The sequence below is a fragment of the Malus sylvestris genome, chromosome 8 (genome assembly GCF_916048215.2).
Source record: "Malus sylvestris chromosome 8, drMalSylv7.2, whole genome shotgun sequence".
Lineage (NCBI taxonomy): Eukaryota > Viridiplantae > Streptophyta > Magnoliopsida > Rosales > Rosaceae > Malus > Malus sylvestris.
In genome coordinates this window covers 28,558,115-28,582,159 of record NC_062267.1, presented here as the reverse complement: position 1 = coordinate 28,582,159, position 24,045 = coordinate 28,558,115, and the positions used below count along the sequence as shown (strand labels likewise).

The window sequence follows — 24,045 nt, the reverse complement described above, 5'->3', positions numbered from 1 at the left end:
TCACTTAGTTTTATTTCTATTATATTATGATTACCATAGAACGTTCGAGTACAGAATGAATTCTGATGGGAAGCCTCAAGGCCTATTCAAGGCCCTACAAAGGCACCTATTTGGATTCATTCTGTTCATCGGGCTAGAACGTTGAGTATAGAATGAATTCTGATGGGAAGCCTCAAGGCCTATTCAAGGCCCTACAAAGGCACCTATTTGGATTCATTCTGCTCTTCGGGCTTAGGTAATCAGAAGTATAATGGTTATAAGACTCATATAACCAAGAAAACGAACCTTATATATACGAGTACTAAGTTAGTTATTAACGGGAAGCCTCAAGGCCTACACCTAAGGCCCCACAAAGGCACCTGTCATAACTAACATAGTCTCTCGAGTATATATATAATTAAAACTCAACATCCATTTTACATCTGCCATGCTAAAGATGGCAGTGGCACGCCTGAGCACTTAAAAGTTAATCTTGATTGTGAGCCTCAAGGCCTACACCTAAGGCCCCACAAAGGCACCTTTCAAAGTTAACTTTGTCCTTCTCTTTCAGCCTTGCCCGACAGGTTTTGCCCAACAAGCCCGCCAGTAAAGCAGAAGCCCGACAGAAAGCATCAATCGGCGCCGACCTCTCGGGGAGCTGTGTGCTCGTCAGCTAGGAAGCATCCCCGACGGAAATTCCTGCCACGAACAGTATCCTTTCCGGATTCTTTCCCTCAAATTCACCCAATCCGGATTCTTGAAATTTGATCTAACGGTTACAGTTATTATAACTTTTGAAGAGGCCTCCTGTTTATAGTCGTTGGATCAAATTTCAAGAATCCAGATTTATGAATTTGGTGGAAGAGATCCGGAGAGGATCCCTTTCCTGTTGGGTTTATACAGTGGTAGGGACAATTCTTGGAAGAACATTGGAGAGCCCTTAGACCAATGCTAGGTCAGCTACTACCCCAATCACCAATTTAATTTGTTGACACGTGGACGCCTTTTTCTTTTTCGGAATTAATTGAACAAAAATACTACTTTTACCATCTATTTTTACTATCACTTGTATCATCTTTCTAATAGAGATCTGGTATACATGCGTTGGAAGGTCCAACTTATATTAGAGAGATGATACAAGTGATGATACAACTATGTGGTAAGTATAGCATCACTCCTAATTGAACGGTGTAACAATCATTAATTTTTTTTTTTACCTATAACGAAAAACCCTAAAAAGACCTAGAATGATGTTTGATAAACAATCTCATAATTGAAATTCTAACGCAACTATAATATTATGGGTAATGTTAGAGAGACAAAATTTGTGGACTAAATTTTGTAAATTAGATGACATGAAAATTAAAGATTGAATTATTACTTGGGTATTGATTAACGTGCTTCTTTTTTATATGTGCAGGATATTACATTCAATCCCATTTTACATGATCAAATGAAATTGTTGTCACTCATTATTTGATTTTAATTCAACGGACAATGAGAGTAGAACAAAAGTTAAATGACCACCTACCGCTCAATTAAGATTGAAGATGGTTGTGTTCTTGGTGTTTTGGGAAATCAAAAATATGCTTTCAGCTGTCTGTGTTGACCCTAAAAATTATAAAGCCTACGTGGTGCTCAGCCGAGTAACTATGAGCTAACTACGTCATTTTTGTGAATGTAAGCGTGCCAACTTGCAAGCAAACTCGGTCGGATGAGTAGAATAGATGTAGTGGTGGTGTCGAATGCGTTGCTGACTTCTACACTTGAGCGACTATGGCTGAGGAAGGAATGCATCTCAGTCTTGGGTGCTAAAACCCAAAGACAAGGTTGCCTTTCACTGTGAAGTTCAATAAAAAGTTCAATTTACTGAATATGAAATAACCTGAGTGACACCTCACTTCGCTAAAAAGTTAAGCGACCTTTTTATGAGAAAGAATTGAGAACTCTTCGTCGATCAAGACTTAGGTGGATAATCAACCAACCTAGAAGTAGTGTTATTTACTCATCCAAACTGAAGGTGCTCCTACGCATCCAACTGAATGTGATCTATGCTCCACTACTGTTTTCTTATCCAAAGAGCACCATGCTCCACTGCTGTTTTCTTATCCAAATTGTGTTTTCTGTTTTCTTATCCATATTGTGTTTTCTCGTCCAAATTGATGTGTTTTCTGGTTTCTTATCCAAAGAGCACCATGCTCCAATGCTATTTTCATATCCAAATTGTGTTTTTATGTTTTCTTATCCATATTGTGTTTTCTCGTCCAAATTGTTGTGTTTTATGTTTTCTTATCCAAAATGTGTTTTGTTGTCCAAATTATATGTGATGTTTACTTATCCAAATTGAACATGTGTTGACGAAGAGGTTAGGATATTTAGTGTTTTTCTTAGGGGTGTGAAAATAATTTCATATAGAACGAGAATTTTCTTGTAGAGTGTTTTAAGTTATTACTTGTTGAGTTAGAAGAGTTTTCATATTTCAGAGTCCCTCCTATTTTTAGGCTACGTTCTTTCTGTTGAATATATCATTCTAGCTCAACAATAGTTAGTTAGACAGTTGAGAATGTGGTTGTGTTGTTGTAGCTGTTATCGAATTAGTTAGTTATATAGCTTAGGTTGCAAGCTAGTCATGATGGCTATATAAACTGTATTCTCATAGTTGTAAAGATTAATTCAGTATCAATGTAATCAATCACTTTCTCTTTCTCTCTCTCTTTCTTTGCATTTCTTCGATACATGTTTTTTTCTGCATTTTTGTGTTTTTCTGCATTTCTGTTAATATGGTATCATCGCCGGTGGTCGATTGCTGGTGACCGTTCGTCTTTCCGCTGCAATGCTAATGGATGCTATGTTCTTGATTGTGATTTCTTACTTTGGTTGAAGTTTTTCTGTTTGAGTTCATGGGTGTTTCTAGAGAAGTCAACTCGGTGCACTCCAACTGTTTGATGAATTGTGTCAGCCACTTGCTGGAGTGTATACAAATCTTGAGGTCGATCCTTGGTAATTTTTCCTTCGATAGTAGAGTTGTCTATCTAAGGTTTTAACAGGAAGGGCATCTACACGATCAACTTGAAGCTCAGTATCCTCCTCTTTTTCTTTCTGCAAGGATTTTCTTTTTTAAGTGTTTTTCATAAAAAGCTTCCAAAGCATCCTCCTTCACATCGGCAACCCGGGTAACATGCTTGGTAATGGATTGGGTGTCCAAGGTGGAGAGGAAGTCAGCGTATTCTTTGTTCTTGTCGACGAAGTCCTTGTCCTCGTCAGAGATTTCAATTTCGTCCTCTAAGACCTCCGGTGGGAGATCAGGAGGTAGAATAATTTTCTGCTTTTGCTTCCTCTTCGCCCCCATTCTGCACCTAAAACCCTAACTGCCTGCTTCCTGGTTGATGATTTTGGGGATTTTTCAATCTTCGTTCTTCCACCGCGTAGTGTGTTGTTGCTCTATTTGTGTGGGACGATTTGCTGTATGACAAAGATTGCCGTGTGCATTCATTGGTGGCCATCATCTTCTGCTCATGGTGATTTGTTGAAGCTTCTGTGATGGGGTTTTCTGATCATCCACTCAAGCAGTGGCGGATCCAGGAAATAATGTTTGGGGGGTCATTAAGGATAGTGCGCGCAGCGCGAAATTTTTTTTTAACAGAAACGGCATGCATATCGTCATTTCATCGGGTCTTGGTAGGATAGCGCGACCAGCTACTCCAAAATCCTTGTTCAAAATCCTACATTCCAGCTCTACATCTGCAAAGAACAATGAAAAAATAAAATAAAAAGCAGAGCCTTTCGGTTCCACTAGCAAAGGCACAAAAATAAGGCTCTGTGCAAAATAAGGTCGAAAGGACACGCTTGGTATTTTTGTTTTTGTTCAGACCTGCCCAGGACACGCTGGGCATTTTTTTTTTGTTTAAACCTGGCCCAAAACGACGTCGTTTTGGCCAGGTCATTTAAAAAAATTTCCTGGGCCAAAATGACGTCGTTTTGCCCAGGTTTTTTTTAAAAACAAACTGGCGCCACAGCGCCTTCGTCTTCTTCATCCAACCTGCCCAGACCGACGACCTTTCGTCGAACAGTTGGTGTGCAGCGAACGGGGTCGCACCAGGGGTCGCACCACCAGTCCAAGGGGTCTCTAAGGTTGCTTCCATGGCTTCCAAGGGGTCGCGCGACCCCAATGACCCCACTGTGGATCCGCCACTGCACTCAAGTCTCAGGTTTTGTTACTCAATTCTGCACTCCATCTGTTTGCTTAAATGTTGCACTGAAAATTTGCTTCTTCGATGGATTCGTTTTTCGTTGTATGCCAGTTTGTTTGATTTCTTTGTGAGATTGTTGAAGGTATACAAAGGCCGATAGCCATTCCTTTCTACTGTTTTGACTAGTTCTTGATTGTTGTTTGTGCACTCGAACAAGGCCGATTGCCAAAGAGTGTGTTGATTGCAATTTGTTTCCTCCATAAGGTCGATAGCCGGAGTGAAAAGCTTTGTCTTAGATATTGTGTGTTACTCCTTAAAGGCCGATAGCCGGAGTAACGTTCTTGAAAAGTTTTGTTTGTTATTATTATGTGCAACTCCATTAAGGTCGATTGCCGGAGTGCAGTTCTTGTTCCCTTTCTTCATTGAAGGCCGATTGCCGAAGAGGGGTGTTTTTTTTTTTTTCTTTTCATTTTTGTGATTGTAAAGCAAGTTCGAAAATGAGCAGTGCTCTGACGAACCCACCTAGACTGGTCATGCGAAGGATATTACAGAAAGAAACCACTGAGCCCTTGTCTTCTTACAAGGATCAACTCGGCTTTGGTTTACATGTTGTGGTGACCATGTTTACCGAATATTTGGTAGGATATGCTGCATTCAGAGCTTTGTTTAACCAGAGTCCCATCATGAATGTTGTTGGAGGCATTTTTGGATTGGACATTGGCATGCTTGTGGAAACATTTGTCTTCTTCCACATCGAAGCTAAAGAAGAATCAGTAGACTTGGTCTTTAGAGTTGGAACTTTCATGACGGGGCTGCCCGATTGTTCTGCATTTCTCAAGCACTCATTCAATCTCAAACTGGGAAACCCAGTTGAGATTGAGAGGGGATGTTGAATATATTATTCCAGCTCAACAATAGTCAGTTAGACAGTTGAGAATGTGGCTGCGTTGTTATAGCTGTTATCGAATCAGTTAGTTAAATAGCTTAGGTTGCAAGCTAGTCATGATGGCTATATAAACTGTATTCTCATAGTTGTAAAGATTAATTCAGTATCAATGTAATCAATCACTTTCTCTCTCTCTCTCTCTTTGCATTTCTTTGATACATGCTCTTTCGGCATTTCTGTTAATACTTTCCTTACTCCTGGCCATCAATCCGTAGAGACGTTTTTCAAGCTACAGCCATCTCTCCCATGATAAATATCAAAATATTCTTGATATTCTACACCCATCAAACCACATCTCTCATGGTCTCCTTATGCCATAAATCTTCATCTTTTAAATGTAGCTTTATGGTAATTTTCAAACTATTGGAGATTTATCCCACACGTCAAAGAGCTATATCAAACCATGATGGTTTTATCCCATCATCATGTGGTTGACAGTTTGAAGATTACCACATGCTAGTCATTCTCCAACCACTTACGTACTTCACCTCACCACCAACCCGAAGATTTCTGATAAGGAGTAGGATTCTCTTATCTCTTCCTTCATCTTTCCTCTTCTTTTCATTTTTTTTTATGACATTTTCTCTTAAAAAAACATATATTAACATGATTTAATTATAACTGTTGAAATAAGAAATGAAAGAAGGAAAAGATGAGAAAATAGGAGATGAGAGAATCTCTTGTGTAAACTCAACTATATCCAATCAGAATAGCTAACTTAGATAACCCTTTAATAATCTCTCAAGATAATTATCCTGATCCAAAAAATAAATAATAATATCTTGAAATACCATTAAAATTGACTTACTTTTATATGATCCCACGGCCAAAATGCGTAGTAAAAAACTTGAAAAATAGGGTACAAACACTTTAGCCGATTTATTTATTAAGGACAGAGAAGTGCGAAATCTTTTTTTGGGTCCACTGGGAAAGTGAAGATCGAGTAATCTGTTTGTATTCTACTTTTTATTGTCATCCGTGATCCATTATCCACACAAATTTTATTAAGGTAAAATTTTTTTGGGGGTTTATGTGGTAACATGTCACTTTCAATATAACATTTGTGGTGAAAAAAAATTGTTAATTAAACTCTCGTGGTGAGCCTTGTTAGCAATTGAGATCCAAATCCAAACTTCCGTTAGTCTTTCGTTATGTTTGGGTAAAAATTCTATAGCTGTAAATAAAAAATAGGCTGCCTTACAATATACATTATACTTATTTCAAGAATATAGATGTAAAAATTCTATGTTTGGGTAATAGATATAAGACCATTAGTGAAAGCTTAGTGTGTTTATGAATTTATAATCATTAGAATCAACAATTAATCTTTTTTTATTATTTGTTGAAATGCTTGTGATAAATTATTTTAAGTTGTCTTCTAGTGAAAAAAGTTTTAAGCAATAAATTCAAAACTAGTAAATTCAAAGAATAATTAATATAAATAAACTATTGAATGAGCTATGTTTAGCTCATTCGGCTAGAGATATATGAATATGATATGATACTATCCAATAAAAAATAATTTCTTGTAGGGCTATAATTTTGGACTGAGCTATATTTATCCCCTTCTGTTAGAGATGGCCTAATGTGGGCCATGATATACCTAGTTGGTGGGTTTTGAATATAAATGTTAGGATGGGGTTGCATTGGTCATAGTTTGAGCTTGGAGGTGGAAATTTAATCTGCCTAGCATTGCTCTATTAATTTACACCTACTTTCAATGGTTTTGAATAATGTGACTACTAGCTTTTTTTCTTAATTTATATGCGTTATTTTATTCAAATTTTATTTATCAGTTGTAAAATACTAACTGAACAGTTTAGAGCTCACAAAAACAATGAAGCCAGCAGATACGTTCAACTGCTCAATTCCCTATAAACATGCTTAACACTGACTAATTAATACCGTTGAGAACGGTTTGGTTCGATTTTTCCCCCAAAAAAATCGAAAATAAAATCAAATAGTAGAACTACTTCGGTTTAGACTCAGCTCATGTTTGATCAAATTTGTTCAATTGGGGGTGGGGGGGGGGGTGGAGAGATGAGAAGGAAACATATAAAATGTATGAAGAAAAGAAAAGGGGAAGAGAAGAGCAAGGGAAAAGAGACGAGAAGAGAGAGAGAAGGGAAGACGAGAGCGGACTCGTAATCTCGACTATTATAAAGCCAAGTCTCTGCTTTCGTACAACATGCTTCAACAAAAATAATTGGACACAAAAATCTCTGAGAAAAAAGAAAACTCTCTTTGTACGAGCTAAAAAATTACTACACATGTGCTTGTGTGAATCATTTATTTGTGAGCTACGAAAAAAACTTACAGTAAATTAGGCTAAAATCAATTGGAATTTATAATTATGCAAAAGAAGAAAAAGAAACGTCATTAGACGCTCAAAATTTGTGTCATGCTTTTTAATTTAGACGGGCATCTCACGTTTCACTTCTATATGAGAGTGCGTCAACAATATGATCAATATTGCAAGTACAATTAATGTAAAAGGAAATCTTCTTGTGTGAATGTGTCAAAGGAGAAATTAATTTATCTGGACACAAAAAATCGAAGCCTACAAGCAAAGAGATATAATACAAAAATATCACCTTTTAAGTTTCGTGAGTGAAGACAAATGAGCTAACTATCTACGGTTGTCTCCCCTTCTAATTTTCCTCCTCTTCTATCTCCTCATCTCACATTTTCATTGTATTTCTCTCTTTATAAAGAAGGCAACATAAAATGTTGACGTAACTTAATTGTGGCCGTTCAAAGAGGAGGCGAGGAAGGGGAGAGAATCCCAGTTCCTTAGAAAATGGCCTCTCCTTTATTGTTATACATTGCATCAAGTTGTGAAAATTATTTGGAAATTTGTTTAAAGTGATAAAAGTATTAGAATTGAGTCCTGAAGCGGAGATATGACAAAATAATATAAATAATAAGAGAGTTTTTTTACGCGAATATCATCGAAGACTTTAATGATAAAACTCAAGATTTAATAATTAGTAATTAAGTTGAGATAATATCGACGTTATTTGTGTTGAACCATGATAAAGTTTATCAATAAACACATTCAAAATATGTTTCTCACAACGTCAAATTTCTTCCTAGTGAACGACGCGGTTGATATTTTATGGATCAAAGTCCCCACCGACCACCCCCCATGTACCTGACAAAAGCATGTTGGACCCGTCTCACAATTTTTTTCCCCATCCCCCATGTACGTGATACAGACGCCTCGAGTTCCCAGATGCATGTTGGACCCGTCATATAGCTTTCCTCCCATCCCCCATGTACGCGATACAGACGCCTTGAGTTCCCAAATGCATGTTGGACCCGTCATATAGCTTTCCCCCCATCCCCCATGTACGCGATACAGACGCCTTGAGTTCCCAAATGCATCACGGTTGTGCACACATGATGTACCGGTTCGTATTCCGAATACATGAAAAAATATCTCCTCAAATGAACAGGACTAGGTACGCTGTATTATTTGCTTCACTGCCGTGTGTATAAATTATCTCTCAGCCATAACGCAAGCATTTGGAAATATATATTGACTGACACCTACTTTCAATTGTTACGAAATTTACCTTAATCTATATGCGTTATTTTATTTTATTTTATTTTTTATTTATCAGTTGTAAATCTAAAATATTAACTAAACAATTTCGAGATCACAAAGAGCATGAAGTCAGCAGATTTATTCAAATCCCTATAAACATGTTTAAACACTAACTAATTACGGGTGAGAACGGTTTGGTTCGATTTGGTTCATCCCAAAAAATCACAAATAAAATTAAATAGTATAACTAGTTTGGTTCAGATTCAGCTCAGTTTGATCAGTTTTGTTCGATTTGGGGAAGAGATGAAAATGGAACAGTGAATATCTAAGAAAAAAAGAAAAGGGGAAGTGAAGAGCAAGGGAAAAGAGACAACAGATGCAAACGAGAAGAGAGAAAGAAGGGAAGAGGAGAGCGGGATCATAATCTCTACTATTATAAAGCCAAGCCTCTACTTCAACAAAAATAATTGGATGCCTCTGAAAAAAAAATAAAAAATAAATAAAACCTCTCTTTCCGAGCTACGTACAAATTACTCCAAATGCTTATGTGCGAGCTACAAAATATTTACCGTAAATTAGGCTAAAATCAAATATTGAGATTTATACTCACACAAAAGGAGAAAAAGAAACGTCATTTAGACACTCGAAGTTAGCGTCACACTCTTTAGTTTAGAAAGTGTGTCTCACATTTCATTCTATTTGAGAGTGTATCAACAATATGGTCAATTTGTAAATACAAATATCGCAAAAGGAAATCCCCTTGTGTGATTGTGTCAATAGAGAAGTTTATTGTTGTTGCGCTGTATTCTAAAGCTAGAAAAAGAGAAAAATGAAGAACCTAAACAAATGAACATACAAAAGAAGAAAAGCTTAAAGATGAACCTTCTGAATTTCGTCGATCAAGACTTGGATGGATAATCAACCAACCTAGAAGTAGTGTTATTTACTCATCCAAACTGAAGGTGCTCATATGCATCCAAATTGAAGGTGCTCTATGCTCCACTGCTGTTTTCTTATCCAAAGAGCACCATGCTCCACTGCTATTTTTTTTTTTTTAATCCAAATTGTGTTTTCTCGTCCAAATTGTTGTGTTTTCTGTTTTCTTATCCAAAGAGCACCATGATCCACTACTGTTTTCTTATCCATATTGTGTTTACTCGTCCAAATTGTTGTGTTTTATGTTTTCTTATCCAAATTGTGTTTTGTTGTCCAAATTGTATGTGCTGTTTACTTATCCAAATTGTACATGTGTTGACGAAGAGGTTAGGATATTTAGTGTTTTTCTTAGGGGTGTGAATTCATATAGAACAAGAATTTTCTTGTAGAGTGTTTTAAGTTATTTGTTGAGTTAGAAGAGTTTTCATATTTCAGAGTCCCTCCTATTTATAGGCTACGTTCTTTCCATACTCCTGGCCATCAATCCGTAGAGACGTTTTTCAAGCTACAGCCATCTCTCCCATGATAAATATCAAAATATTCTTGATATTCCACACCCATCAAACCACATCTCTCATGGTCTCCTTATGCCATAAATCTTCATCTTTTAAATGTAGCTTTATGGTAATTTTCAAACTATTGGAGATTAATCCCACACGTCACTCTATCAAACCATGATGGTTTTATTTAGGTCTGGCAATTCCTGACACAACCCGATAACCTGACACGACATGACACGAAATTAACAGGTGTTCGGGTCGACACGATAACGAATCGGATCGTTATCGGGTAACCCAATAAGCACCTGTTAAGATAACGGGTTGGTTCGGGTATACACGTAGGTAACACGATAAACGATAAGCAGAATATTAATTTAATAATTTTATAACCCTAAAAAATACTATAATTATATATATATATATATATATATTAAATTAACTATAATAATTATATATATATATATAATTTTAAATTAAATTTTATTCCGCTAAAAACTATAATAATTATACGTACATAATAAATAGATTTAAATCTACTTAATAAATATATATATACCATTGAACTTGATGGGATATGAATTATACGAAACTAATTTCAATGATCCAATCATCAAACTTGTTTGTATATGCTTTGTTTGTACCATACTTGACAAATCTCGAAACTATTGAGCATCGGTCAACGTTATACCGTTAAGGACCTAGAAGAGTTTCCCTCCAACCAGGAGGCCAATCACAGCGCGACACATGTCGACATCAGAAGTCAATCATAGCGCGACACGTGTCAACATCAGAAGTCACAACACGACACGTGTCAATGTTAGAATGAAACTAGAAACTCTCTTCTATAAATAGAGATCATTCTCTTACAATATTTCCTAATGTCATTTGTACTAAATCATTCACTAGTACTCACTAAAGGAGAGCTTGAACCTATGTACTTGTGTAAACCCTTCACAATTAATGAGAACTTCTTTACTCTGTGGACGTAGCCAATCTGGGTGAACCACGTACATCTTGTGTTTGCTTCCCTGACCATATCCATTTACTTACTTATCCACACTAGTGACCGGAGCAATCTAGCGAATGTCACAAACTTAACACTTTCTGTTGTGCCAAAGTCCTCGCTGATTTTGTGCATCAACATTTGGCACCGTCTGTGGGAACGACACTTATTCCCACTCTCTTCAGCTTTGCCAAGCTGGTTTCCACCATTCGTACACTCTCTTTTAACCAGGCATCCCTTTCCAACATGGGGAGCGAAGGATGCCACAGCACACAGAATGACACCCTTCTTGCACCTAGTGCGAATCAACGAAATAATGAAGGAAAGAGGGTTGCTCTTCAAGTTAAAGTCGATGAGCTAGAAGCTCAGAACAACAAGATAGCAATGAAGAATGAGGTCCTCCAGGAGCAATATGAGAAGCTCTTTGAGACGCTCCACGAAACTAGTCGTACTCAAACACGCGAGCTCGTTGCCCCTGTGGACATCAACCATCATTTAGGTGCCCCCCCAACACTGAGGGTCACCTCCATTCGACATGGGTATCCCTGATGAGGAGTGAGCTAATCATCAAAACATTGATCAACATAAGACTTCTCTCAACCCAGATGCTTCAACCCGAAGTAGAAGAAGTGGAGGAAGACACCTCCTTACAGAAGGGTTGGAAGGATCGAAAGCCGTTTATCGTGACTACCGAGACTTCCTAAAGCAATGTCGAGAGAATCCCCTCCATATATGCTCGAAGATCAATGACCCAAGGGTTTCTGAAAGACTCGGTCCCCTCCCACGACCCAGGCCGGCTGCCAATCTAGGGAAGGAACGACAGGTCCCAGAGGAACATGAAGGTATAGGGGACTCTGAGGTATTCCGACAGACTCACCCTACAAGTCCGTACGGCGAGTTCAAGAAAAAACCACACGCCCATGCTCAAACTTTCCTACTTCCAAGAGGCGATGGAGACTTACGAAAGAAAATTTCAGTGGTACATAACTCCACTCATAACCCCCTTGTCCTACAGCTCCTTGAGGAAGTAAACAAGTTGAAGGCCGAACGTCAGGCCGAGATACCTGACTGGAACCAACCCAGGCCTGGCCCTTTCACAAGAAGGATCCTCGACACCCCCCTTCAAGCGAAGACAAAACAAAAGCTTGGTTTACAACTCTATATTGGAATGGAGGACTTAATTGAACACCTTAACCTTTTTTAATCCAGCATGGCATATCGGATGCACATCGACGAAGAGCGATGTCTTCTCTTTCTCTCCACCCTCTCTGGCAGAGCTCTAAACTGATGACTTGTACACTATTCGCCAGAAGCCGGACAAGTCACTACAAGAGTATGTCGGTCGCTTCAGCCATGAGTATTTCGTTGTGCTGAGGCAGATGACAAGACCGCCTTCAAGGCATTCACGGCAGGCCTACGTGATTGTTTCTTCAAGTACATGATCAATGCCAACACTTGGAAGACTTACTTTGAGGTGATGGCACAGGCTTACAACCATGCCTCCACCGAAGCAAGGACATACTAAGGGAACCCCCATATGGTTAACCCTTATCAACAAATGGGAAGTGGAAGTCAAGTTTTACCAAGTGAAGAGATATTGGTCATTCAAACACCCATTGCATCATCTCCTGCCTCATTTAGCTACTCGCTAAGTCACCAAATGTATCTGTCTCTTGGTAAGATGAATGATTTTTACTCTCAGCAAGCCCATTACAACAAGAGGGATAAAAGTTCGTATCAAGACAACCAGGGGTGAACGTACCGTCGACTATTATGACTATGGGGCCAAGCCTCACTCTTTCAAAGTGGATGACTAGGTACTGAAGGAAATGCTATTATAAGAAGGCATACATATTACAAATGTTTTGACTCTCAACCGCTTGAGATCTTTTGTCACACAAGCCATTCGGCAAATATTTAAAGAAGAGGGAATTTAGAAAACTTCTTCTGAGTCTTTTGCGTTCCTAGCACTGGAACACTTGGTCTACGCTGGCCTACCCTTATACTCCAACTCAAAGCTTCAACATGCGTACTTTGACACAAAATATGTGATACTAAGAGTTACAACCAACATGGTTCACATATCAAGAACATGGATCCCTTCATGCATAGCAAAACATTCATAAGCATCACTCATATCAATCAACATAAAGATTACATTCCAACACATTCATACATAAACATCATATATTCCAACACATTCATACATTCCAACACATCCATACATAAGCCAACTGTGCTTCGAAAGGGTTCAACATGCTTTGTGTCTTCGACACTTGCTACAATGTGCCTCGACACCTTGCCCTTATTCTTACCAACCAGGTGATGAAATGTGAAGAAGGAACTCATCTTCATGCCACCAACCAGGTGATGAAATGTACAACCCATACTCTCCTTCATGCCACCAACCAGGTGATGAAATATACAACCCGTACTCTAATATCATTTGGCAACTTGCCACTAATGCCACCAACCAGGTGAAGAAAGAACTCATCTTCATGCCACAAACCAGGTGATGAAATGTACAACCCTTACTCCCCTTCATGCCACCAACCAGGTGATGAAATGTATAACAAGTACTCTAATATCATTTGGCAACTTGCCACTCATGCCACCAACCAGGTGAAAAAGGAACTCATCTTCATGCCACCAACTAGGTGATGAAATGTACAACCCGTACTCTCCTTCATGCCACCAACCAGGTGATGAAATATACAACCCGTACTCTAATATCATTTGGCAACTTGCCACTCATGCCACCAACCAGGTGAAGAAAGAACTCATCTTCATGCCACAAACCAGGTGATGAAATGTACAACCCTTACTCCTTTTCATGCCACCAACCAGGTGATGAAATGTACAACCAGTACTCTAATATCATTTGGCAACTTGCCACTCATGTCACCAACCAGGTGAAGAAGGAACTCATCTTCATGCCACCAACCAGGTGATGAAATGTACAACCCGTACTCTCCTTCATGCCACCAACCAGGTGATGAAATGTACAACCTGTACTCTAATATCATTTGACAACTTGCCATTCATGCCACCAACCAGGTGAAGAAGGAATTCATCCTCGTGCCACCAACCAGGTGATGAAATGTGATGAAAGGTGCTGAAGGAACTCACCTTCGTACCACCAACCAAGTGATGAAAGCAACTCACCATTCATTCCACCTACCAGAAGACGAGTGGTATAATTTGTACATGTGAACTCCTAGCATTCATAAATAATCAAAAACCCTCAAGCTTGACAACTCAACTATGAGAGCACTTATGCCCAACAAGAGTTATAGTTACCAACAAAGTCTTATTGCAAGCCAACAACAACTTCAGTGCATGGTATACGAAGATCAAGCTATTCAGCCCTCTTGCATCTGCTTCAGACATTTCCCCTCTATAACAATGCAAACACTACAACTCGTAGAAAGCTTCACACTCTTGATCAAGACAGTGTGAAGCAAAACCAATTTATGGTGCCAACAATAGCTTCATCAAAGGAGTTCAACCACAATTCTCAAAAGCTTCACACACTCTTGACCAAGACAGTGTGAAGCAAAACCAATTTATGGTGTCAACAAGAGCTTCATCAATAGAGAGCAACCACAATTCTCAAAAGCTTCACACACTTTTGATCAAGACAGTGTGTAGCAAAACCAATTTATGGTGCCAACAAAAGCTTCATCAATAGAGGGCAATTACAAATTCTCAAAAGCTTCACACTATCTTGATCAAGATAGTGTGAAGCAAAATCAATTTGTGGTACCCAACAAAGCTTCACCAACAAAAGCTCATCAATGGAGGACAATTACAAATTCTCAAAAGCTTCACACTATCTTGATCAAGATAGTGTGAAGCAAAATCAATTCATGGTACCCAACAAAAGCTTCAACTCCAAAGCTTCACCTACAAAGCTTCAATTCCAAAGCTTCACATATAAAAGCTTCACCTACAAAAGCTTCACCCACAATAGCTTCACCTACAAAAGCTTCACCCATAAAAGCTTCACTCATCACAAAAGCTTCACCTATAAAAGCTTCACCCACAATAGCTTCACCTACAAAAGCTTCACCTATAAAAGCTTCACCAACAAAAGCTTCACCCACCATAAAAGCTTCACCCACAAAAGCTTTCCCCACCACAAAAGCTTCACCCATAAAAGCTTCCCCCATCACAAAAGCTTCACCAATAAAAGCTTCACTCACCACAAAAGCTTCACCAACAAAAACTTCACCCACCACAAAAGCTTCACCCACCACAAAAGCTTCACCTACAAAAGCTTCACCTACAAAGCTTCAACACAAAAACTTCATCTACAAAAGCTTCACACTATCTTGATCAAGATAGTGTGAAGCAAAATCAATTTATGGTACTCAACAAAGCTTCAACCTCAAAGCTTCATCTACAAAGCTTCACCTATAAAGCTTAATATATATATATATATCGGAAATTCGAAAATTTAGAAATTCAAAATTTTAAAAATTCAAAAATTAAAAAAAAAAAAATTGCCTAGGCCTCCTTTTCTTTGGGCCTAACAACTTTCATAACAAATATATATGAAGGATGATTTTTGGGCTACCACTTAGAAAGGAAAATAGTGAAGTTTTGTTACTTTGGAAACTTGGCTACTAGCAAGACACCTCCTTCGTCAACTCCCTCGATCGGAGACTTGGGAGACTCCTACCATATGCTACTGCACCTTGATACTCGAAAGTCTCACGACCTCTCAGTGACTTGAATTTTTTTCAAGTCTCCAACCGAGAAGTTTTCCTCACTCGGGAAATTAAAGGAACACTACCTCAACTTACATGCTTCACTCACAAAGCTTCAACATACAAGATTCAACAAAAGGAAAAATTCAAAGAACTTAGTGAATAAGGCCTCGGTGTATTTAACACAATACGTTGAAATGAAGCAAAACTTGTTTATTGATATCTTCGATAAGTTACAAATATGTACATATACATGAATCAAAATAAACAAACAAAAGGGAGCCTTCACAAAGGTTGCTTAGGAGAAGTCTCAACAGTAGGCAGAGCCCCAGAAAAAGGAGGCACCAGAGGGTGATTATTCGGAGCCTCAGTACTAGGCATAACCCTAGAAGGAGGAGGCACCGAAGGTTGATCATTTTGAGCTTCATTACGCGGTACAGCCCCAGAAGACGAAGGCAATAAATGCCTTTGGAACAAACCCACAAACCTCTGATGATTAAGTAAAATCTGACCATCAGATTCCTGCAGCTTGTCGAGCTTCCTCTTCATGTTTGTAGCATAGTCATGTGCGAGCCTGTGCAACTGTTTATTCTCATGCTTGAGCCTTCTGATCTCCTGTTTGAGACTTATCACTTCAGCCGCCAATTATTCAACTTGGCGGGTTCGAGCAAATAGACGTTGGGCCATATTAGACACTAAACCTACACACTGAACACTGAGAGCCAGAGAATCCTTAACAGCCAACTCATCAGACCGTTTGGAAAGTAGTCTGTTATCCTTGGGAGTGAGAAGGTTCATGGCCACCACCACACCGGTCATATCATTCTTCATCATAGAGTCCACAACGGTAAGAGGACCAGTAAAGGATAAAAAGGATGTGCGCCATATGTTGTCTTGAGAAGGCATGGCTGCCTCTTCACCAAAGTTCAAGTCAAAACGACGGTCGGATGGGCCAGACATTCTCAGAAATGATGAAAGAGAAATGAGGTGCAATAAATCTCTTAAGTAAGGGGAAAATTCCTACAAGCAATAACTTTCTGAATGTACTTCTTGCACACAATTGGTGCCTTTATAAAAGAAAGGTCAACATGGTCGTTGGTTCAAAAATCGAAGAGGCACCACTTTCCACACGCAACATCAGCTCCTCGGGTGCCACAGATAACTTTGCCAAAGATCTCTGACAAAGTTTAGACACATAAACTTTGAAGGTCCAGCTACCCTACTATTACCCACAAGGGTAAAGGAACAGCACCACTGCTTGATAACTAGAAAGTCCCAATGTGTGTCAACCTTCGTACTCCGTGGCAAGGCAGACAAGTAAAAATGCCCAACCTTTACTCACATTCGAGAAAACACTCCCAACAAGACTGCTTGCTCAAAAATTGAAGAGGCACCGCCCTCCGAATCTCGAGAGCCAGACTCCCAACATGATTACTTTCTCAAAAATCGAAGAGACACTACTATCCGAATCTCAAGAGTCAGACTCCCAACATGATTGCTTTCTCAAAAATCGAAGAGGCACCACTCTCCGAATCTCGAGAGCCAGACTTCCAACAGGATTACATTCTCAAAAATCGAAGAGGCACCGCCCTCCGAATCTCGAGAGCCAGACTCCCAACATGATTACTTTCTCAAAAAATCGAAGAGACACTGCTATCCGAATCTCAAGAGTCAGACTCCCAACAGGATTGCTTTCTCAAAAATCGAAGAGGCACCGTTCTCTGAATCTCGAGAGCCAGATCCCCGATAGGATTGCTTGTTCGAAAATCGAAAAGGCACCGCTCTCCGAACTTCGAGAGCTAGATTTCCTTAGATAAATCTTGTCTGCAATCTTCACACGCAACATCAGATTTCTAGATATCACATACCACTTTTTCAAAGTGCTTTGACAAAGTTAAAACACGTGAAGCTTGCAGCTCTCACTACATTGCTATGACCAAGAAGGGTAAAGGAATAGCACTACTACTTGTTGTTAGGGAGACTTCTATATATGTCGACCTCCATCCTCCACAGCCAGGCAGACCTGCAAATAAAAAAAATGCTCAACTTTTCTTCACATCCGAGAGGGCACTTTCAGCAGAGTCTCTCGAAATACTTAGCTTCTTTTCCTCCCTATAATACCTCTGCAAACAAGCCACACCAGAGCAAGAGTATCTCATATCATCAGGGTTAAAAGCAAGAGTATCCCATATCATGTTTTTTCCCTGTCTTTTCATTTGGCCTTATTCTTATCTGCAAGACAAGGAGAAATAGAGCAATCAGTCAGCACTTGGAATCAAGCTTCTAGTTAGGAACTGACTGCCGAGAACCCCTTGCCTGATTACTTACCTGGCATTGCTCTTGAGTACTCATCTTCAACATCTTATACTTCCAGAGAAGATACCATGTCTGCCTAAGGAACATATAGGGCAAGTGAGAAGAATGCAAGGAAGCATGTAAAGATAAGCGTAACAGAACACGTGCCGATACATCCACTACTTTGTCAACGGAAAAAATATCTCATATCATCAGGGTCGAATGTACTCTAGATTTGATGGACTTGTTTTGACCCTCAAATTCTTGAGTCGGCCTTATACTCTAGAGGAAACCAGAAACCTTCCAGCCCAGTTCAAGAATAAGCCTGTGGAAAGTTACTTCTTCAAAAGCAAAAGTATCTCATATCATCTATTCTCCATTTGCTTCTCCTTATCAAGGAAGTAAAAATCGATAATATCGGCGATATTTCGCCGATATTATCGTTTTTTTAAAGATCCGATATTTTTTTAACTATCCAAATAATTTTCGTCAAAATATCACGATATTATCAATATTATCAATAATATCACAATATTTTGACAAAATTATCAATAATATCGCAATAAAATATTCAAAAATACTTAATATGTTGAGAAATCTCAACATACTACACTTGATCAAAGCCCAAAGGCCAACCAAGACATGAAAACAAGCTTTCTCAGGAGGTGAATGTGCCTTTTATAGGCATTTTTGGCTTGCTCACTGCCCTCGCTGGGCGATGTGGGACTCAGTCACTCAAGGAAGAAAATCAGAATTTCGGCCGAAAATTTACACCCACTTTAAACGGCCATAACTTTGTCAAAACTCAACGAAATCAAGCAAGACAAAAACGAAAGTTGCATTCCTCGAAGAGACGAAGAGAATGGTACCTCACACGACGTCTGAATCGTCGTGGTTTGGCCGGAAAATGCCTCGAAAGTCACTGCGATCGCTGGAAACTGGGTAAGATTCAAATAAGTATAACTTTTTTAATACTCAACGAAATTGAGTGAAACAAAAAAAAACGTTGTACTACTCGACGAGACGAAGAGATTAATACCTTGCACGCTGGCCAACTTGCCGTGGTTTGGCCGGTAATTGCCTCGAAAGCCACTGAGGTCGCCGGAAATTGAGTAAGATTCAAATGAGTATAACTTTTTCAATACGCAACGAAATTGAGTGAAACGAAAAGGAAAGTTGTAGACCTCGAAGAGAAGAAGAGAATGGTATCTTACACGACGTCTGACTCATTGTGGTTTGGCCGGAAATTTCCTCGAAAGCCACTGAGGTCGCCGGAAACTGGGTAAGATTCAAATGAGTATAACTTTTTCAATACTCAACGAAATTGAGTGAAACAAAAAGGAAAGTTGTACTACTCGACGAGACGAAGAGATTGATACCTTACACGCCGGCCAAAATTCAATTGACACACTCCTGGTTTCCAAAATTCAATTCTTTTACTTTATATAAACTTGAAAAAACATAATCGGCATCCAAATTAAAGTTTAGTCTTATTCTTATGTGTAAGAAATTTAAAGTGTCAAATTCGGCACATTATTCTTCATCATTTTAGTCACTTCCCTTTTTTTTTTTAATATCCTAAATAAAACCTCCAAATATTGTACTAATTAATTATATATAAATGATTATGGTGTGTTTAAACTTCTTTCATTAATTACTACATATTTTCTACACTCACAATGTTTGCCAGCTCGCTATATAATCAACTTAAATCAGTTAAATCCATCATGCAATGCATTTCCTTCCAATTTTTTGTGATAAACTAATAGATAATTGACTAAATAAACATCCTACAAAGTTTCATTAAAAATTTCCAAGTTTTTCTTACAATTTCCGTGGTTTCCATGTAATTTTTATCGATATCGATATTTTACCGATATTTCCATCGATATTTCCGTGTTTTCGGACTACCGATATTTCCGATATTACCGATATTTTCTTCCTTGCTCCTTATCCTTGTTGCTGTTTACGACACAAGGAGAAGGAGAACAATCAACCGGAAGCCAAAGTCGAACCTCCGATCCAGGTTTCTTGCTTGGAAGTCTGATTGTTTACCTTGTTTATTACCTCATTCGGCAAATCTCCTAGCTCGACGACTTGGGGGACTTCTACTATAGGGTTTGTATCGCACTTGACCAAGCTCGAAACTACAAGTAAGCTTCAAGTGAAATTGATACATTACCTTGTGCATCTTCATTGGTTAAAGATACCACCCATGGATGGAGGAAAAGTACTTCCAGAGAAGATGCCACATCTCCATATGAGACAGATAAGGCAAGTGAAAATGATACCACACTTCGGTACTTCGAAGTTTCGTGATTACTCAATAGCTTGGATCTTGCAAGTCCCGAACCGAGAAGCTTCCCTCACTCGGGAACTTAGGGGAGCACTGTTTGTACCATAGTTGACCAATCCCGAAACTACTGAGCACTGGTCAACGTTATACCGTCAAGGACCCAGAAGAGTTTCCCTCTAACCAGGAGGCCAATCATAGCGCGACACGTGTCAACATCAGAAGCCAATCACAACACGACACGTGTCAATGTCAGAATAAAACTAGAAACTCTCTTCTATAAATAGAGATCATTCTCTCACAATATTTCCTAATGTCATTTGTACTAAATCATTCACTAGTACTCACTAAAGGAAAGCTTGAACCTATGTACTTGTGTAAACCCTTCACAATTAATGAGAACTTTTTTACTCCGTGGACGTAGCCAATCTGGGTAAACCACGTACATCTTGTGTTTGCTTCCCTGTCCATATCCACACTAGTGACCGGAGCAATCTAGCGAATGTCACAAACTTAACATTTTCTGTTGTGCCAAAGTCCTCGCTGATTTTGTGCATCAACATGCTTCGAGATTGCATCATTAAAAAATCACAAAAACAAACATTTAGAAATCAAGTAACCAAACAAAACTTTTCAACGGTAATAAAACGAAAAATCATGATTTAACTGTTATTTTGACTCCGATTTTTATGATTTTTTATAGCTACACACTCCTTGACCCTATATGAATACAATGAATGAATTCGATCTTCAATTTAAAATATTTACACTAGTGGAAATCTTATGTTATACTTAATGAAAGTATATAAATAAACTCTTAAGTATTAGTGAATCTATTGTTTTGATGAGATACGCATTCTACGAAACTAGGTTCAACGATCCAACCGTCAAACACGTTTATATATACTTCGAGATTGCATATGCCAAAAATTGCAAAAAAACAAACATTCGGAGATCAAGTAACGGGACAAAACTTTTCCACGGTTATAAAAAGAAAAATCATGATTTAACGGTTATTTTAACTCCGATTTTGATGATTTTTTACAGCTACACTCCTTGACCCTATATGAATACAATGAATGAATTAGATCTTCAATTTAAAATATTTACACTAGTGGATACCACAAAATCTTATGTTATACTTAATGAAAGTATAAATAAACTTTGTAAGTGTTAGTAAATCTATTGTCTTGATGGGATACGCATTCTACAAAACTAGTTTCAACGATCCAACCGTCAAACATGTTTGTATATACTTCAAGATCGCATACGCCAAAAATTGCAAAAAACAAACATTCAGAAATCAAGTAACGGGAAAAAACTTTTCGACGGTTATAAAAAGAAAAATCACGATTTAACGTTTATTTTAACTCCGATTTTGATGATTCTTTACAGTTACACTCCTTGACCCTATATGAATACAATGAATGAATTCGATCTTCAATTTAAAATATTTACACTAGTGGATACCACAAAATCTTATATTATACTTAATGAAAGTATGAATAAACTCTCAAGTGTTAGTGAATATATTGTTTTGATGGGATACGCATTCTACAAAACTAGTTTCAACGATCCAACCGTCAAACATGTTTGTATATACTTCAAGATCGCATACGCCAAAAATTGCAAAAAACAAACATTCAAAGATCAAGTAACGGGACAAAACTTTTCGATGGTTATAAAAAAAATCATGATTTAACGGTTATTTTAACTCCGATTTTGATGATTTTTTATAGCTACACTTCTTGACACAAGTGGATACCACAAAAGAAAAAGCAATTAAAGAACCTCAAAAGAAAAGCAAAAAAAAAAAAAAACACTTTGCGCGACGTCACCTACGTCGCACAAGGTTTTTTAAAAATATTTTTTGCCCGTTTGCTTATGAATACAAAATAAATAAATTAAAATCTACTTAGTAAATATATATATACCATTGAACTAGATGGGAAACACATTGTACGAGATTACTTTCAACGATCCAACTGTCAAATTTGTTTGTATATACTGCGAGATGGCATACGCCAAAAATCGAAAAAAACAAACATTCAGAGATTAAGTATGGGACAAACCTTTTCGACGGCTATAAACGAAAAATCACGATTTAACGGTTATTTTAACTTCGATTTTGATGATTTTTTACAGCGACACTCTTTAAACCTATATGAATACAATGAACTAATTTGATCGTCAATTTAAAACATTTACACAAGTGGATACCACAAAAGAAAAAGGCAATGAAAGATCCCCAAAAGAAAAAAAAAAAAAACTTTGCGCGACGTAGCTGCATCTGCGTCGTGCAAAACAACTTTGGGCAAAAGGGTAAAATATTGTAGGTTTGGCGCCAAAACTTTGCGCGACGAATGGTGACGTCGCGCAAAACAGTTTTGCACGACGCAGGTAAACCTACGTCGCGCAAAATAGCTTTGCGCGACGTCAACCTTCGTCGCGCAAAGTGTCGTCGCGCAAAGACCATTTGCGCGACGTTTTATGTTTGGCGTCGCGCAAAGTCACTTTGCGCGACGAAAATTTGTGCGTCGCGCAAGATTCCGTTGCGCAAACGAGTTTTTCTACTAGTGCCTATATGAATACAATGAATAAATTCGATCTTCAATTTAAAAAATTACACTAGTGGATACCACAAAATCTTATGTTATACTTAATGAGTATGAATAAACTATAATAATTATATACATTAATTTAACAATTTTATACCCCTAAAAACTAAAATAATTATATATATATATATATATATATTAAATTATGTGTTTTAATGTTTTGAAGTAATATTTATGTGGCAAAGTGTGGTATGTGCAAATTTAAGAAAAAAATATATTTTTCTTAACGGGTCATAACGGGTTATAACGGGTCGGGTCACTTTATCCGTTGGGTAAAGTGACCCAACCTGTTAAGATAACAGGTGTGACACGACACGACCCGTTAAGATAACAGATGTTACACGAAAACGACACAAGCACGACTGACACGACCCGTTTGCCAGGCCTAGTTTTATCCCATCAACATGTGGTTGACAGTTAGAAGATTACCACATGCTAGTCATTCTCCAACCACTTACGTACTTCACCTCACCACCAACCCGAAGATCAATCCTATTTCTGATAAGGAGTAGGATTCTCTTATCTCTTCCCTCATCTTTCCTCTTCTCTTTTCATTTGTTTTTGTCCTTTTCCCTTACAAAAAATAAAATATTAACTTGATTTAATTGTAACTGTTTAAATAAGAAATGAAAGAAGGAAAGGACAAGAAAATAGGAGATGAGAGAATCTTATCTCGTGTAAACTCAACCATATCCAATCATAATAGCTAACTTAGATAACCCTTTAATAATCTCTCAAGATAATTATCCTGATCCAAAAAATAAATAATAATATCTTGAAATACCATTAAAATTGACTTATTTTTTATGATCCCACGGCCAAAATGCGTAGTAAAAAACTTGAAAAATAGGGTACAAATACCTTAGCCGATTTATTTATTAGGGACAAAGAGAAGCGCGAAATCTTTTTTTGGGTCCACTGGGAAAGTGAAGATCGAGTAATCTGTTTGTATTCTATTTTTTATTGTCATCCGTGATCCATTATCCACACAAATTTTATTAAGGTCAAATTTTTTTTTTTTTG

The 24,045-nt window shown here is 38.0% G+C and overlaps 2 long non-coding RNA genes across 2 annotated transcripts in view; one reads left to right on the top strand and one right to left on the bottom strand.

Moving 5' to 3' along the window:
* Nucleotides 1-268: 268 nt before the first annotated feature.
* LOC126633012 (uncharacterized) overlaps nucleotides 269-24,045 on the bottom strand; it is a 75,463-nt gene continuing 51,686 nt past the window's right edge. The window contains exon 2 of the long non-coding RNA XR_007626927.1: nucleotides 269-518. This is a non-coding gene — a long non-coding RNA (uncharacterized LOC126633012). The remainder of the gene's footprint in view (nucleotides 519-24,045) is intronic.
* LOC126633013 (uncharacterized) lies at nucleotides 4,180-4,554 on the top strand. Its single transcript, XR_007626928.1, has 2 exons — nucleotides 4,180-4,433; nucleotides 4,489-4,554. It is a non-coding gene; the product is annotated as an uncharacterized LOC126633013 (long non-coding RNA).